This window comes from Chelonia mydas, chromosome 14 (genome assembly GCF_015237465.2).
Source record: "Chelonia mydas isolate rCheMyd1 chromosome 14, rCheMyd1.pri.v2, whole genome shotgun sequence".
Classification (NCBI taxonomy): domain Eukaryota; kingdom Metazoa; phylum Chordata; order Testudines; family Cheloniidae; genus Chelonia; species Chelonia mydas.
Window position 1 is genome coordinate 11,649,167 of NC_051254.2, and position 19,130 is coordinate 11,668,296.

General features: G+C 38.8%; 1 long non-coding RNA gene across 1 annotated transcript in view; it reads right to left on the minus strand.

Moving 5' to 3' along the window:
* LOC122462910 overlaps window positions 1-1,397 on the minus strand; it is a 147,691-nt gene extending 146,294 nt beyond the window's left edge. Inside the window, exon 1 of the long non-coding RNA XR_006285807.1 lies at window positions 1,311-1,397. This is a non-coding gene — a long non-coding RNA (uncharacterized LOC122462910). The remainder of the gene's footprint in view (window positions 1-1,310) is intronic.
* Between the last annotated feature and the right edge of the window lie 17,733 nt (window positions 1,398-19,130).

Genomic DNA, 19,130 nt, shown 5'->3' on the forward strand with positions numbered 1-19,130 from the left:
GAGTTGGACTGCCTTTTTAGTTGCTGTGTGGAGCTCAAGTATTTTGCTGGGCAGGGGGCTAGTGTATAAATAATGATATTTATTGGTACATTATCAGAGACACACCTGCACTAAAACATTGCTACTAGTTTTAAAGCTCTCACAGAGAGAGAGAGGAGTCTCACTTTAAATGTTTCTTCCAGTTTGAGAGATGACCCGTTCTACCTGTGCCCCCATTTTTAAGTATAGGGAATATTTCTAAAAATCAGTAAGCTTTAAAACTAGTTATTAAATTATATACACACACTCTTATGGGATTACAGAAGGATCTAAAGTTTCTACTAGACAGGTGCTAAGAGTCTGCTGACCAACAGGAAATCAATGTGAAGGGATCAAAACAAGAAGAAGAGGAAAATAGAAGAAGTTAGAACTCAAAAGAGAGGAGATATAACATTACAAGAGAAGAGAGAGAAAAATGGGAAGAAACGCTGTGGAAACAGGGAGCAGTAACTGAAATAGAATAAGAAAATTAGAATAAAAGATGACAAAAGGAAGGACAGTAAGAAAGAGTAAGATGGAATTCAACAAAGTAGGTAGCATGAAGAGAAAAGGAAGTCTGGAGAAATACAGGGAGACGACGAGAACACACTGATTTGTTTATGAAAAGGTTTTCAGGCTGATAAACCCACTGTTTTCTGCACTGTCATTATCAGCATAAAGTGCTGCTCTCTAAGGTAAGAGCAATGAAGTTTTTTTTTGTTTTTGTTTTTTAATAACGCACAGCTCACAAAGTCCCACCAACAACAGCAATTCCAAGGACACACATATAATCTATCTTGAAGTTGCAGCAACATAGAGAGCAATTGACAAAAATCAATGAGGAAAGTCACAGGAGAGAGTACAACCATTTTTCCTAAAAATCAAAGAAAACATTGACTTTAAAACAAAATAAATAAAATTAGTCCAAAAGCTTATGAACTTGGGGGTGGTACTAGGGGAAGGAATGTTAATCAGTCAGATCAGCAGTTACCATAAGATTGAGGCCTTTACTCATCACAATTTCTCTGTCATTAAAATTCTGACTAGAAGGGTGTGCTCCCATAGTTTAGTTGGCCTCCTAAAACATGGGTCCCCCAATATATTCACACACACACACAAGATGATGTGGTATTATATAAAGGTTGTATCAGTATGAGCATAAGATGGCTGTAACAGGGCATACCAGGGCCCCCTTTGCTCCTACCCCTGCTCCAAACACCACTCAGAGACCTTCTGGCTCAGCAATCACCAGTGCAGTTTATTTACAGCGTGAAATCCCACCACCTTCTCACCATATGGGTTTATGGTCTGAAGACCTTCCCAGCCTTTGCAGCCATGAAAGAAAACCTTCTGCTTTCTAGTGTGCCCCTGGGCCTGTATATAGCCCCAGGCTGATTGGGCTGGCAACTGTTTCCCCTTTGTCAATCAGGTACAGGTGTCTCTAGCCAACTCCAATTTACCTCCCTTAATTAGGGCTGGAGCGACAGAGGGCTGGCTCGGCTGTCCCTGCCCAGCACCCTGTCACAAAGACCTACCTAACTCACTTGAATAATTCAGCCATCTGAAACCCACATTGATATCAATATACGGTACCTCACCTCACCAGTCCATATTCTGATGTACATATTTACACCTTTTTTCTAGCTGCATGCTTATGCAATATAGGCATTTTAGCTTGCAGGGGTTGTTTGTTGAGTCAAGACATTTCTTAGCTTTTTTGTAGAAGGGAGTTTCAGAAGTTCCGAGGGTTTCTGATTTTTTTTTTTATTCTTTAGAAAAATTATTTAACACTGAGGTACAAATATAACAACTTGTGGGCAGTTTTTGAAGCTACGTTTAAGTAACAGAATATAGAATTTGCCATTTTATTAAATTTACATAATCGAGCCCTATTTTCTTCCCAGTTATTCCAATTCACCCTCAATGAAATGGTTGATATGGGATTTTTAATATCTTGACTTCTGAGTACTTGACTTGTTAGCCCTTGTCTTATAGTTCCTAGTCCTACAATAGCACTTGGAGGCTCCACCCAAGAGTAGGGACTCACTGAACATGACACTGTACAAATATACAAATATGTACAAATATACAGTAAAAGAGTCCCTGCTCCAAAGGGCTTACATTCTAAAAAGATGAGACAGCCACAGCATGGTAGAAAGGAAGTATCTCCATTTCACAGATGGAAAACTGTAGCACAGAGAGATTATGTGATTTGACTCAGATCACAGAGGAGATATGGGGTAAAGCCACGAACAAAACCAGATCTCGTTATTTTGTCCAATGTCTTAAAACATCCTTCATTGCGTTAGCCAGAGCTTTTGCACATAAATTTCCCCACTTTATTTAAAGAAAATGTTCTCAGATAACGTTAGAGCTTGACCCCAAGTCTGACAATTGACTTCTTGCAATGATATGTCAAAATCTTAGCTGTGTAACCTGTCCTCTTATATTGGTGTCTTGAAAGATAAATTTAAATCACAGCAAAAGTTATAAATCTTTCCATCAAAATTAAAGTTGTTAAATATTCCTGTTTATCAGTCATACCTTGTATCACTGGTATGATACCAATCCAAACATAATGAGACAATGATTACCAAAACATATAGTGTTCTTGCAGCAAAGAACAAAAGAAAAAGGGGTTATATTTAGTATATTGAGTGCAGGCACACAGCAAACTAGTTGTTAAGTAGATTCCCCCATGCTGCATGATTAATATTAATGAAATATTAGACCAGCAGGTGCTGCTCTGCTCCGTTAAATCTTTAGTAAATGCAGTTTACTAAAGTGGTCCCCTTGACAAACATTTGCATGTTTTCCTTACTAAAGCTAGAGATTACAGATCTATTTTGGGAAAAGGCACTTAAATATGGATATAAGATTTCTGATTCTCAGATCATTTTGAGGCAAATGTACTGGAACAAATCCCATGTATAGTGACATAAGAGTAGCAATTTCTGCTGTGTATTCTTTAGCCACTACTCTAGCGTCAGTTTTTACATGAAGGTGAAACCCTTCTCCAGTACACTGACCACAAACAGACTTTTCCCTTAATATTAAGCATGTGTTTTATTCCAATTATTTGTTCCTTGAACTAAAATTCTGGGGCAATTCCCTAGCTGGTGTAAATCGATGTAGCTCCATTATTGTCAATCGAGATACATTGATTTACACTAGCTGAGGGATTGATCCAGTGTCTTTATTGAGAACAATACAAGGAAATTCCTGCTCTCACCATATGAGTTACCCATTGCTTTCTCACAGAATCCTGTTACTTAAATGTGACCTGTAAATTTCAGTTAGATAGGGTGTCCTTCACTGCAGGTTTAGGCCCTACAACATGAAAACACTTACACAAATCTGTACCTTTTACTCACTTTAGCATTGTCATTGACTAAATTATTCTCTTGTTTCTACATTTGACTATCCACAGTCCTGGTCTTAAGATTCCACTGATCTCCAAGAAAGTGTATTTAAAAATAAAATAAATACATACATAAAACAACAACTCAGTGTGAATCAATCAGTGGAATTCACCATGCCCATGAGGAAGTCTCCAGCAGGATGGGTGACATGTAAGGCCAGAGGTACTATAGTTCATTTTTGCAGCAGTATCTGTGGGATTGAAATTGTGTGTGGCTGGCCAGGACTTTTTGTGAGAAGCCATTGTCCTTGGTTTCTCCCAAAGCTTTGGGGGAAATGCAGATACAAATCTGAACTCCATGACGTGGGTGACAAATTAATTCTGCTGATTCTTGTGTCCTCTTATCTTTCCATGTACCTATCTGATAAAGAGCAATAGAATGAGGTAATGAATCAAGTGTTACTGGAAAACCCAGGTAAGTTATCAGACAAACCTAATAACAGATATCCCAATCCATTGGGTTTCAGTTTACAGAGTGGCTATGGATTTTGCACTGATAAATCTGCTGCCTGGTACCTATTGAGCAAGTTCACTACCTAAGCATTTTTAGTTTGAAATATAAGGCCAGACTTCAGCTGATGTAAACAAACAGACATAACTCTGTTGCAATCAATGGAGCTGCACCTATTTACACCAGCTAAGATCTGGCCCAGGGCTTTCTAACAATGAATAACCGCTGTAATAAAGAGATACAGACATGAGCACAGATTGCTGCAGAACAGACCAAATAAGCATACTATGCAATGGGTAAGGGCTTTCCCCTGGCTTTCTAGTTGTAGAGACATTTTCCTGTTTTATTAAAGATTACGATTTCAGTGGATTAGGTTTGTACCTTTCCTCCCATTTATATCAGTAGCAGCAGAACATAAACCTGCTGATTGAAAATAATCAGAAATAAGTCAACATTCATGTGAGTCTCACCAGGAGTTGGTCTAAGCGCTCTGGATGCATTTTAATCCATTGTTTTTGCAAGTTTCCTGGCTAGATTTAATTTCTTTTTAATCTGTTTAACAATTTGCTGAAGTATAAATCACAGCTTTCAGTTCAGTTGAATTTCTTACCTTTATATCTGTAGCTTTGTGGACTGGTTCTCCAGAGATTTTAGCTGTAATTAATACCACTCTTCTTGCCCTGACCCAGTTTTCAGCTGAGAATCAGCCTTGCCTGAGTTTATATGGGAGATTCGAGCCTAAAATCTCTCTAAATCTCTTCTAAGACCTTGTACATTTCTCAGCTAAGAGATTTACATTTTTTCTCACTCCAAAAAGCCAGTTACAGTTTCTCACATGCAATGATTGAATCATTTCCATTATACTAAAAAATATTTAAGATGTTTCAAGGTTTTTCACCAGTTCTCTCAGGATATATATCTATACATTATTAATTTCTTCTATACATCTATTTATTACATGCTAGATTATGAGCCCCTTACTCACACTGGAGATCATTTATTCACTGAAGTAGTTCCACTGAAATCAAAGGGTCTGCTTGTGTAAATGCTTATCAGTATGAGTAAAGGATCTAAAATCTGGCCCTAAGAAGCTGAGAAATTTGAAACAAATCTTTCTGTCAATCCAACCAAACTAATTCTAGTAATCTGACTACAATTACTCTGGACCTAATCTGGAGTAAATGACAAACCAATTAGTCCATCCGTGCTATGAATTGGTCCTTACAATATGATAAAAAAATTAAATCAAAATGTATCAATATATGCATATGACAGAGTTTAAAACATGATCAGATTATTTAGGAGAAGTCAAGATTAAAAAAGAATGTGAAGAATTCCAGAGGGACCTAGTCAAATTAGTAACTGGGCGGCACAATGGCACATGAAATTCCTTGCTGGAAAATACAGCACACTTATGGCACATCAGAAGAAATAATTAGAACTACCTGAACGCATTGCTGGCTTCTACATGGACTATAAACACTCATGGTGAATGTATACAAGTGCCTAAATCCCATTTTTAAAAGTGACATACACAGTTAGGAGTCTAATTGTAATTGAAAGTCAAAGGCATTTCGCTTCTAACATGTCTAAATTCATTGTGAAAATGGGAATTAGGCATTTTTGAAAATCTTTCCCTGGGGCGCCTTGTGGACAGCTCAGTGAAAACCTCAATATGCAGCTGTAGTCCAAAAAGCAAACAAAATATGACAATGCATGAAGAATGGCATGGATAATACCATGACACTGAAACTGTGATCATGCAACTATATACACTGAAGCCCTGCCTGCCACTTTGGCTCTAAGCTTAATTCCAATCTCTCTTGTCAAAAAAGACATTGCAGAAATAGATCCCAGAATCGGACACATACAATGGAAATTAAAGGCCTCCAAAAAGACTTGCAAAAGAGGAGTAACTGGAAAGATTAATGCTGCTTAGTTCAGAGAAGAGACAAAATAAGAGAGGACATGACAGAGATATGGAAAATAATGAATCATATAGTGAAGGTAAATTTGAGGGTCCTAGTCATCCACTCTTCTATTACAAGAATAAGAGGGGATCCACTGAATTAAAAAGGCAATACATTTAAAACCTATTAATATATTTTACACAGTTAGCATGTGGAACTTAATGGCCACAAGATGCCACAGAGTTCAAGAGATAAGAAGGATTTTTGAAAGAGTTAGACATTTATATGGTCAATAAGAATATGCAGAGATATATATGAGAGAGAATAAAGAGTATAGAAGGGAAAAAGAAAAGGAGTACTTGTGGCACCTTAGAGACTAACCAATTTATTTGAGCATAAGCTTTCGTGAGCTACAGCTCACTTCATCGGATGCATAAAGTGGAAAATACAGTGAGGAGATATATATACACACAGACCATGAAAAAATGGGTGTTTATCATACACATTGTAAGGAGAGTGATCACTTAAGTTGAGCTATTACCAGCGGGAGAATGGGGTGGGGGGAGAGAAAACCTTTTGAAGTGATAATCAAGGTGGGCCATTTCCAGCACATTTCTAGGAGTTAACAAGAACGTCTGAGGAACAGTGAGGCGGGGGGAGGAATAAACAAGGGGAAATAGTTTTACTTTGTATAATGACTCAACCACTCCCAGTCTCTATTCAAGCCTAAGTTAATTGTATCCAATTTGCAAATTAATTCCAATTCAGCAGTCTCTCATTGGAGTCTGTTTTTGAAGTTTTTTTGTTGAAGAATAGTCACTTTTAGGTCAGAAAGTCTGTATTCTTTTTGCGAATACAGACTAACACGGCTGCTACTCTGAAGTATAGAAGGGATGTATCAAAGCATATACCACTTGTTAACTGCCTGAGATCAGCAAGCAACTTCCATAAGGACATTTTATTTCCTAATTGTCCCATACAAGGACTTCCTCTGAAGCATCTGGAATTAGCCATTGTCAGAGGCAGGACACTGGACTAGATGGACCACTGGTCTCATCTGGAATGGTAATTGCTGTGGTTTTCCTGCTTTCTGTAGAATGTTTTGAAAGGTTCTCCTAGAAGTCAGTGACCTCTCAGAATTAGACTGGCTACAGATTCAATTCAAATCTATTCAGCGAAGTCCATGTACCTCTTCCCTATTATGGAGGGAGCACAGCAATTTGAAGGGGCAGTTCATTCTCCATGCAAACTGAGTCCTTAGCCTCTTTTTCTCTAGTTTGACATCAGCAACATAGTGGTTTGGGCATGGACACTTGTCAGGAGGGAAAGGAACTAAGACCACCGATTCATTTCAAAAACCACAGGAAATTACTAAACTCTGACTATATTCATGGCAACGTTTTTCAAAACCATGTGTGAAACTACACCTTTAATGTGCAATTGCAATGATCACACCATCTATAAATAGATATTTTTAATATTTAAACAACGTCCTAATAACCTACACAGTCATGATTATATGTAGAAGAGGTATGCAATTAAAGATACATTTGTGCACAAATGTGCATGCTCATATTAAAAAAATGCTCTAAATTTTTCACTTTGACAAACAGTTCTTTGATTCTCCACTGCTTTGCATCTTGTGCAGGCATTTACTCCAGCACAAAGTGGGTATGCAATGCTACCAAATCAGAATTGTCTATTCACTTCACCAGTACAGTAGTATCATTTTACATCCATTTGTGCTGATTTTGCAGCAGTGTAAGTGCCTATGCAAGGAGAATCAGGCCCAGTGCCATAGATTCATTTCCTGGTTTCAACCATATTCAGCACCTTGTCCAGTCTGTGATGGAAATGCAGCACGTAAAAACCTCTTAGGAGCCTTTCTTGGCAAGCTGTAGAGATTCACAGGCATCATGCATACTGCATCATGAAGAGAGCATGAAGAGATTTACAGATGCCTTTTCCATTAAGGATGGGGTAAAAGGTGAGGGCTGTACCCTATTACCTTCAGCAATATTATCAGTCTGGATAAATGAGCTAAAGATTAGTTATGTGGTAAGTTCAGCCGTTCAGTTTTGAAATAGTTGGTTTGCAGCTGTTTCCAGAGTCAGTCTAGGGATTGTGAATGATCTGGCAGCCAAAGAAGAAGCAGTAAACACTGAATTCCCACTTTTCTGAAGGAATCTTGGATGGAAGACATTATTTATTATTAATTATTATTATTATGCTTTGCATTGTAACAACACCTATAGGCCCAAACGTTCTGCTAAATGCTGTAAAACCCATTAAAGGATGATCCCTGCCCCAAAGACCTTACAATTTAAGTGTAGGATGAGAGACAACAAGAAGACACAACAGACTGGACCTGCAAGCTGTCAGCAATGGTTGATTAGCATACTAAGCAGCAGTCTCAGCTGCTGAACCGTTGTCAAGTGCTTTGTAGGCATCTCAAATGAAATGAGTTCCAAGAAGGGAATTGAAAGAAAACAATGTAGTGTAAATTTTTAAAGTGAGCTCCTTGCATATCACATCAGTTCACATAATCCACATCATACAGATTCCAGAGAGGAAGCACGGTGTATTTGTGTCCTTTTGTGTTTTCCTTTGATATTATATTCCCATAATCAAAATCTTTCTGGGGTAGGAGTTACAATATCCTGAAGTTTATCCATTCCTAGATTAAACATAAAACATTAAAAAAAAACAGAAAAAGATCTAGAATGGGATAATCTCAATAGCCTTAAAAATTGTAATTTCAAATTTCATACTTTAAGTAAATTATCAGATGGATTAAAAACAAGAAAAATCAATCAGGAAATGTTATAGGTCTTTTGGGGGGAAAAAGAAACTGCTTTCACTGCCTGGGAGAAGAAAGAAGTAGTGAAAGGTTTACACTACTTAAAATAGCTAATCGTAAAAAGAAAGTACAGAAGTATTTGGAACCGTCGTCCTTTTGCCTTGAACAAGGTCAGAAAAATAATCAAATTTAAAAGTAGTTTAAACATTGATATTCAAAAAGATCAGGTTTGATTTTGCCATTTAGATGCACAACATCATTCTTGGTGGTGCTTCCAGACCAGCTGTTCAAACCATAATGCAATCTTTGATAGTTTGATCAATACTAGTTTAAGCAAAGATAAAACTAACTGCACAAAAAGTTGTCTTTGTACCCAAAAGGCTAAGCTCGGGAGTTTTCTAAACATTTTTTTTTTTACTACAATGGAAGTGTTCTGCACTGCCACTTCAGAACAGATCAATTATTAAGACGTATACCATCTGTTTTACAGAGAATGTGGCCAGAAAATACATATAAATCTACAGAGTAAGATTTAAACAGTAAAGAAATGAGACTTACAGTAAGACAGACCTACAGCTGTGTGACAGAATTACCTTTAGCACTACATATTTTATCTAAAACAGAACTGTCTCTCTCTTTTGGATGGTGTCTAGATCTTCTAACATTCTCTTTGCTACTGTGCTGCAGATCTAAAAAAATTCAAGACATTCATTTTAAAAAAATCATACCAAAGGGATGTTTTTGTACCTAGGGGGGAATATTTGCTGCCCCCACATCCAAAAAAGCGGGTAATCCACAAGTAAAGATGTTTCAGGTGTAGATAAAAATGTCCTGAATCTTAGGCCCAGTGCAGTAGCATTTATTTCATAAAATAAACAAAGCTCCCCCAGTAGACATCAGTACAAGAGTATAATTTATGTGGCAGAAGAGGTTAGGCTGCACTGAGGTTAGGCTGTCCTTCTGCATCTCCCCAAGCACTGGAAATATTCTCCAAGATAGTTACCCTGCTGCCCTCTGACATTTGTACATTAATGACTCAATAGCGTCGTACTGGTGGTGATGCTGTCATCTTTCATATGAGACATAAAACTCAGTTCTGGACCATCTGTGGTTATAAAAGTTTCCCTGGCACTTTTTACAGGAGTTGGGGTATAGTTCCGAGTCTTCTGCTCCTATGAAGTCCCCCATTAGTATCAACTGACTAAGAAATTATTCACTGCTTGTCCCAAATTGTTGTGAAGTGTTGATGCAACCTGTTAAACAGTTGCTGTATTTCATCTCAACATACCATTCAGATATCCCTCATGTCAAAGAACGTCACTCATTTTAGTCTCCAAGTTACGTTTATTCCACACAAATCTAGTATCTCCTCATTTTTGTTTGAAGATTATCTATGTCAGAAATACAGACTCAGAAACCTGAAGTTATGGAGAGAGTCATTTACACTGAATGAATAAATTGCACAGATTTAAATTCCCTGTATGAACGTAACATGTTCCTCATTTTGGGTCTTTGTCACACATTGCACTCCACACTTGAGCCATGGCGAATTGAGAGGTAAGCACCTCCGAGATGGGTGTATTTTAGTGGTAGGTGAAGTGATTCCTATCCACAACATATAGGGCTTGATTCTACATTCCTACAATGAAGTTAATGGGGGTTTTGCCTGAGAAATGTGAGCAGAATGAGACCCATAACTAGTAAACAGTGTTCAAATCCTTCCGGATGAGAGGACCTATCTCAATGTAAACAACTAGTACCATTACTATTATAACATTTAGATGAAGGTGGGCAATATTTTTGGTACTGTTATTATCTTGAAAATAATAGCTGGACTTAGAAGTGCTCTGTGATTCTTCTAATCATTAGTTTTGTCATCTGGGTCGTTCATGTGACTCTCTCTCCTTTTGGGATTCTCTTTGCCTATGTTTTCTGTCCATTGTAACTTTTTTATTTTTATCCCAGCATTACATGTCGTACAGACCTTCAGCTTACTGTGGTCTGTTTGTCTGACAAAATGAGCTGCACAGTCACTTGCTGCTCTCATGTTCTTTCCATATCACATGGCCAAAATCCCAAGCAGTCATTTTTCAACAGTTGCCTTGAGTATTTAACTGTGGACTCCAGATAATGAAAGCAGTCTATCTTCTCCACAACTATGTCTGAGAGCTGTGTTAATCTTTTGCTACCTTCAAAGTGGGTCAGAAATATCAGACATTGGTTTTACAAGTGAGGGTAACAGGAGGGGAAACTCAGCCAAAGTATGAGTGTCTGCAATACATTATATCTGAAAAATGTTGCTTCACGGCTTGGTGCTGTTATTCTTTGTCTCTCTCACCTCCCTTAAAGTCTAGTATATTAGGCAACAAACCACCATTGATTCCTCTCTCAGCAAGAACAAGCTTTTTCCTTCAGGCAAACTTGTATTTCAATTTCTAGAAAGTGAAGTTCCTCACCAGGATTCCAGAATCTTCATGACTGACACAGACCCCTCTGCATTCAAGATTTTCATGTATTATTGACAGCAAAGAAAAGGTATAATACTACTTCTTTTGCTTCAGAGAACCAAAGTCAAATACTGTAATCTGATCTAAGAAAAAGCCAATCCATCAAGGTACATTTCACCAATTAGTGCTGCCTTGATCAGAAGTATTAAAAATGATGCAGTCAAAAGAAGAGGATAAATGTAGGGCATGGATGATTCAGTGGTATCAGCATTCTGCAAGGTCAGAGAATTTTCCTAAGAGATGATTGCAATTAAATGTACAAGAAAACATTTCTCTCAGCTATACATAACTGTCAAAATACGCAAGACAGGTCACTATTGGTTTACTTCCCCCATTTAAAAAGAATACAATAAAAATAATTTGTTGTGGAAAGTATGGCCCTGACTCACCAAGGGACATTATGTCAGTGGTGTAAATTAATCCTTAGCCGCTCCTATTTACACTGAAGCAAATGAGAATCTAGTCCATTGATTTGAATGGAAGTTGAATTAGGATATTATGGGGATTCTTGTAACATCCTAAGCGTTCAACACACAGGGACTTCTACTAATTTAGGTGGATCTCTTTCCCACTTCTACCATTTTATGTCTCTTTGGCACCACAATCCAATGAATCACTGGGAAATTTTGCTTCATTTTCTTGGCTCTCCTATATAAGAGAGCTGTAGGTAATTTCAGTCTTCACCAGGGGGAGCTTTTTCTGAGAAGCAATTGCAGACCTTCGGAAACTTGGCCATATATCAGAATGGTGGGTGAGCCAGCTGAACCATTCACACTGAAAATCCCATCTATAAGCTAAAAAGAGTATTGTCTAGCTGTATGGGTTTTCAAGGAAGATATTTTCTACAGTTTGATTAAGCTCCCTTACTTTGGTCCCGTGGATACAATTAATAAACGTATCAGAGAGCTGCATAAACCTAAGGAATTCTGCCAGTAGTAGCAGAACAACAGGGAAGGTATGAAGAGTATCAGCACCTTCTGAGAAGAGGAGAGGAAGAGACTCCATTGCAAGGTGGATATCCCCTTTGCAGTCTAAAGGCTGAATCTTACAGCCTTCGTCAGGCAAAACTCTCTGTGAAGAGAATGGAACAAATGCAGAGATCCTTTGCCCAGGACAAGAGCCTGTAAACCCTTAGGGCTTATCTACACAAGGCTTGGTGTGCAGCAAGCCAATGTTTTGATGTTCTAAATGGCACTATGAAACCTTTAGTGTGCAGAAGCAGGGTCCACACAGCCAGTTATTGTGCAGCAAGCTAGTGCACTGTAGATTTACACCCTGGCTTACCATTCACTAAGACTCCACGTAGATAAGCCTTTAGTTGCGTGAGGAAGTCCTTAGCCACATGAGTAAGCGTTTGCAGATTTGGCCATGGATTTCAGGGGCAGTTTGCCTGAGTCAGAATTGCCTCAGCATTCACCCTGAGGTAGGTTTTAATGCAGAACCCCTCCCATGCGCCTCATTTGTTTTATCTACTGTTACGCCATTGTCTATGCTCTGGAAAAGCTACGCCCATATGTTTGGGGACAGCACTTCCACCTGCAAACCGACCATGCTGCGCTACAGTGGCTTCATCCTGCCACGGGAAATAACAAAAAAACTTATTCAGTGGAGTTTAGCTCTCCAAGATTTTGATTTCGACATACAACACATCTCAGGAGCTTCTAACAAAGTGGCTGATGCACTGTCCTGTGAAAGTTTCCCAGAATCAACTGGTTAAAATCGTCCTTGAGATGTGGAAAATATTGTTAGTCTCTATACACTTGGTAGTATATTTAAAGGTGCATGTGTCTTATTAACTCTGTTTTCTCCTAGAGCTCCAGGAAGAAATCACAGCCAGTACTTCACCCTATCCATGATCTGGGGGGCGTGTCATAAATATAAAGGGAAGGGTAACCACCTTTATGTATACAGTGCTATAAAATCCCTCCTGGCCAGAGGCAAAACCCTTTCACCTGTAAAGGGTTAAGAAGCTAAGATAACCTTGCTGGCACCTGACCAAAATGACCAATGAGGAGACAAGATACTTTCAAAGCTGGAGGGGGTGGGGAACAAAGTGTCTGTCTGTCTGTGTGATGCTTTTGCCAGGAACAGATCAGGAATGCAGCTCAGAACTCCTGTAAACAACTAGTAAGTAATCTAGCTAGAAATGCATTAGATTTCCTTTTGTTTAATGGCTGGTAAAATACGCTGTGCTGAATGCAATGTATATTCCTGTTTTTGTGTCTTTTTGTAACTTAAGGTTTTGCCTCGAGGGATTTTCTATGTTTTGAATCTGATTACCCTGTAAGGTATTTACCATCCTGATTTTACAGAGGTGATTCTTTTACCTTTTCTTGAATTAAAATTCTTCTTTTAAGAACCTGATTGTTTTTTCATTGTTCTTAAGATCCAAGGGTTTGGGTCTGTGTGGGTCTGTGTGGATTAGCCCCGAAAGAAAGAAACTTAAAAAAGTTTCTCTTTTTTCTCACCTAATTTGTAGCAATCTGTAAGGTGTGAACCTTTTCTAGTGATATTTCTCTACATTGACTTAGATCGGAGAGGAAGTCAGATGCCCACAGTCCCACTATTAGTGGAGTGCCGCTGTAAAATTCAAAGATGCATACATCACATCATGAATGTCAATGAGAATGGTCACTGCCAGAGAGAACGGAGGGCGGGAAAGAACAATTTGTCAAATTACTGAGATAAAAGTGTCACTATCACTTTGAGTAAAACCAGTCTGAAAAATTACAGAGTTTGAGTTTTAAGAAATGGAATTTTATCTTGAGCTTTGTATTCTGTCTCCTATTTTTATACATTTACATGAGATGTAAATCTACAGAATTTAAAATGACTTGTGTTATACAGGCATTCAAAGCAATGCATAAAATAAGTTTGAGCTTCACTTCCTAAAGTCAAAGGATTGCTGTTCTGGAAAGAAAAAGGGGAGGAAAAGGGGGGAAATCTTTTTTCCTATTGTATTCATCATGAAATTGAAAGACAGGTTTGTACTCATTGATCCTACTTAGAATTCTATTTTCAAAACATCTCACATCTCTTCAAGGGCAGCCTGCAACAGTTTAGGAAGAAGTATTTAGACATAATCAAAGAAAAAAAGCCACAGCTCACTTCATTCACTTCCAACAGCTTCATCAAGATCTCATAAGGCGTTAAACAAAAAGTACAACACTTTTCAATTAGAGCTGGGCCTAAACCACAAAGTCTGAACCTTTTGTTACCAGGGGGTTTTTAGAACTCAAAGCAGTGGTAATTTATATTTTTTTAGGTGGTGTTAGGCATAAATTAATAGGGGGCACAGCTTATCTGTTTGATAAATGATTGATACAAGCAAGCATGCTTTTATTTAAAAGTATTATTTATTAGATTTTAAGCACACATATATGCAATAGGTTTGGGACATTTTTGATATAGTTACTTATAATTTGAGATGGTTTCGAGTGATGATTAGCCAGGCTTTTTGGAGCCCTTTCTTTGTTTAGCTGATGGGGTGTATAGTTAGCTTTTTGCCTGATGAAAGCTTTTTTGGACTGCTTTTATTTATTTATTTTTATAGTTAATTTGAATAAAATACATAACCTATATGATTTTAGTAGGTTAACATAGTAATTTTAATGGCTTATTGATTTTAATAAATTATTTTATTTTAGTTATAATAGGTTAGGGGCTTTTAAAACCAAGGTTGCTATTTACTTACTTTAATAACTTTTTGCTTTGTTTTTTTTATTTTGATTAGCGAACTGCAAGTATGCAGCTGTCTGACCTTGCCTCACAAAGGCCTAAAATTTTCCTAGCTGTGTGATGTTTGGTTTTCAGCTGGCAGTGGCTGAACATACAAAATTGCTGACAGCTATACTGTCATATTCTGGAGTAACACTGGAACTAAACTTTCCCATCGTTTTAGAGGCTTGAGACCAGGATTTTGGTTCAGTCCTTTGTGTGCCTAAACATGGCTGGGTTAGCATTGCCATGCAAGGGCATACGGAACGTGAAAAACTCCTATCCTGGGTAGCAAAACATGTCAACATAGATGCCTGGGGGCAGTGAGGACATAGCAGCCCTCCGGAGGCTGAGCGGGAACTGGTGGGACAGGTAAGGGAATGGGTGGAGGCTTGGCTATGGTTCCCCTCCCTCAAAGTGTTAGACAACATAGTTGTGCCCACACTCCAGGGCCAGGGGGGAGAGGGGGATAAACTCTGCACTAGGAATAGACCTCAGACAGGACAGTTCCCCTCACAGCATGGGAAAAACTGGAGTGTGTCTGGAGAAGACCAACGTGCTGCCACTTGCTCCAGGCTTGTAGTAAAGCCACGATTTAACTCCACACAAATAGGAGCCACCCACGAAATTTGACTCAAAAATCTGGATGTGAATTTTCTGAAACTTTACATCTAGGGTTTTGGCTCCGGTCCAGAACTGAATTTGAGATACAGTGGGTAGGAGTGCTAGAAGATAAAGAGGTTAGAGACTATCATAATATCCTCTCATATAGTGAATGCTACTCCATGCCAGAATTGCTTGATAATGCATTGTTTATGTTTTGGGGACAATGGAAAATGATTCCACAAAGCCTGAACTGATTTGTTTTACACAAAGCATACTTTTTAGCCAGAGATGCCCCTTTTCTCACTCAGTAACAACAATTTGTCCACATCTTTTCCAAAGTGTGGCACCCAGAATTGGACACAGTACTCCAGGTGAGGCCACCCCAGGGCCAAGCAGAGCAGGACCATTACTTCTCATGTCTTACATACAACACTTCTGCTAATACTGATATTAATACTACATGTAAAGCAGTAAGAGCTTCCTAGATGGCACACAACCCCTCCTCCCCCCCCCCAAAAAAAACCCAATGCTTCTCTTTAAACTGTTCAAACCAAGATTTATTACAAAGGTGAAATGCTATATACTTTGTTATACAGGTGCCCTGAGCATTTTATGGCTGTGTTTAACTATGCTTTAGCCCACAGAATTGGTGGCTTGGATTAGACTTTCATCATGCAACTACTGCAAGAGAAAATACATGAACCTCATCATTTAAAACCTCATGAGATCCTGGCAAAAGCTGATGGCCTGAGTGTCCTCTGCTCTGCAGCTTGTGGAACCATTTCCACCTATGCAAATGCTAACAAATGAGAATTTTCCACTTATTCACATGAGTAGCAGTATTTTCGACCTGCTTTGCATGAGTGTAAATGGTGACAAAAGGTGCAAGACAGTGGAGGTGCTGTATATTCAAGCCATTTTCTCTTCTGTTTGGATTTCTGAGCAGTCTTTTTTGCAGAGTCTTTGACCAATGTGTTTTTTGAGAAGGAAAACATCTCCTGTAGGCTAATACTGCAAGGTATATTTATGGACAATTACATGGAAGAATAAGAATATCTGTCTGTTGGCTGGTGTTCCTCATGGATTATTTATCTGGCCCTTAGCACTGACAGGCCATGGAAATTCGTAGGAGCATGAACTTCCAGGTGGCTGATAAGACAACACAGAGCAATAATGTAGCAGAGAGAAAACTAGGAGTTCAGCTGGTTGAAGATTTTCTGCTTTTTCTTTCAAGTCTCTGTAGAGTCTGAGTTGTGAGGAGTTCCTTAATGGATTGAAAGATTAAAAAGGTAAAAACAGTTTAAAAAATAAGAGAAGATGTATTGAAGGGATGATATTGCCTGCAAATGATGCTAAATGAATATTGATTGCAGATGGTTTACTCCACAACCCACACATCAGCGCAACAATTCGGCTAACTGCCATTTGCTGCAGTGCAAAGAAACAATTACAGAAAGTTAAAGCTGGATTTGGGATATAAACTATGTTTGAGTATTTGGTTTTCTGAAAGTGACAAATTGTCAGGCAAAGCACAGTGAAGAGTTCAGCAGGTTAGGGTTTTGAATGTTTATTTTTCACAAAGGGTCCAATTCATGTTCCCATTCAACTCAACATCACTGTGACGGGTTTCCCCTGGGGTGCTACCTGAAACTTGGGTACTGCTGAGCCCTCTGACCCACCAGCCTGGGCTCCCTCTCACACTGTGCTGCTGTGACAAGTGGCAAAGCCCTCCAGTGTGCACTTTCACCAGCATTCACACAGGTAGGGACACACCCAGCTGCAGTTACATGCAGGCTCTCTAACCACCAGCTTCCCAGCCTAAGACCCCAGAGCAGTACTGTTCTGCCCTGGTCAAATCTAGCCAGTATATGGGTTTAATACCTGGTCCACCTCTCCCTCAATGTGAAGAGAACAATGCACACTTGTGGTGACCAAGTGGAGATTTTCCCCAAGCACTCCAGTCAAAGCTCACTGGTTTGGATTAAAACATAAAATACATTTAACAACTACAAAAAATAGATTTTAAGTGATTATAAGTGAGCGCAAACAGATCAAAGCAGATTACCTAGCAAATAATCAAAAAAAGCACACTAACCTTAATATACTAAATAGATTGGATATGAATTAGCAGATTCTCACCCTCAGAAATGATACAAGCAGGCTGCAGATCCTTAAGGGGCAAGCTGCACTTGCTTTACAGCCTGGAATCCCCAGGTCTTTCATACACATACTAGAAATCCCTTTAGCCTGGGTCCAGCATTTCCCCCAGTTCAGTCTTTGTTCCGCGGTTGTTTCCAGGAGTCTTCTTGTGTAGGGAGTGAAGAACCACAGATGATGTCACTTGCTGCCTTATATAGCTTTAGCATATGGCAGGAACCCTTTGTTTCAAAACTTAGTTCCCAGACCGGTTTGTGGAAAAATACTGACATCCCAAGATGGAGTCCAGAATCATGTGGCCTGGTCACATGACCTTGCAGTGTTATAGCTGCTATTGCTTACAGGCTGGACAAAATGCCCACAGGAAGGTTAAGCTATTCCACAGTCCATTGTCTTTGCTGATGGGCCATCAGCCCCATCTGGCTTCTTCATTGTTGTACCTGAAAGGCTGGCTGTGGGTGTTTTCCAGAGTAAGCCCATTTGAAATACAGGTCCCTAGTCAATATTCCTAACTTCAGATACAAAAATGATACATGCATACAGATAGGATAATCATCTTCAGCAAATCATAACTTTTCCAATGACACCTCATGTGATTTATCTTGCATAAAATACATCATAATTATGCTGTAATCATATTATAATAACATCACTATGAAGAGTGTGGGGTGCAGTGTCACAGTCACAACTCCCTTTGATTCCAGTGAGCGCATGTTTAGGCCACATTACAGGGTGGAAGGCTTGTAGACTAGGGTAAAATTTTCAGAAGCACCTAAATGACTTTGGAGCCTCAGACCCATTGACTTAGGAGTCTGTTTCATCAAAAGTCATTTTTGAAAATGGCATGTAAGCACCTAAATCACTTGGGGCCAGACTTATAAATGTTATTAGATGCCTAAAGATGCAAATAGGTGCCTACTGTGATTTACAGAAGTTCCTAAGCAGATTAGGCACCTAACTCCCACTGACAGGTGTCTAACCTGCTCAGACCTTTCATAAATCCTCACAAGGTACCTATCTGCATTTTTAGGTGTTAGGTACCTTTAGCAATCTGGCCCTTAGGCACTCTTGGAGTAGTCCTAGGATAAACTATTCATCAATTGTATTCTTGCTGGTTGGTGGGTAAGTGGGGATGAGGGAAAAGGGAGGTGAAGGAATTTATTTGAACTTTGTTGAAGTGGTCACACTTTTCTGGTGATTCTGTAACTAAGAGCCTAATTCTATCACTCCCTACTTATTTTTGATCAACAGTTGATTAAGGAATGATGAGTGACTACAGAATACAGACTACAGGACTGACTTAAACCTGGGGTAGTTTTACAACTTATTTAATTGCTGCTTCACTAGAGCTTTGCTGAGGTTAGTGGGACCATTCTCATAATATTTTCCCTTTTACACAGTATTTGTCTGAAAGATCACAGATTTATACCAGATGAAAATTTCAGGTAAGCTCCAGTACCTTCAGCTGCCAATCCAATACCTTTTATGGACATTGGATTCTCTGAAAATTACAGAAAAAAAGAGATAACGCATAAGATCTTTG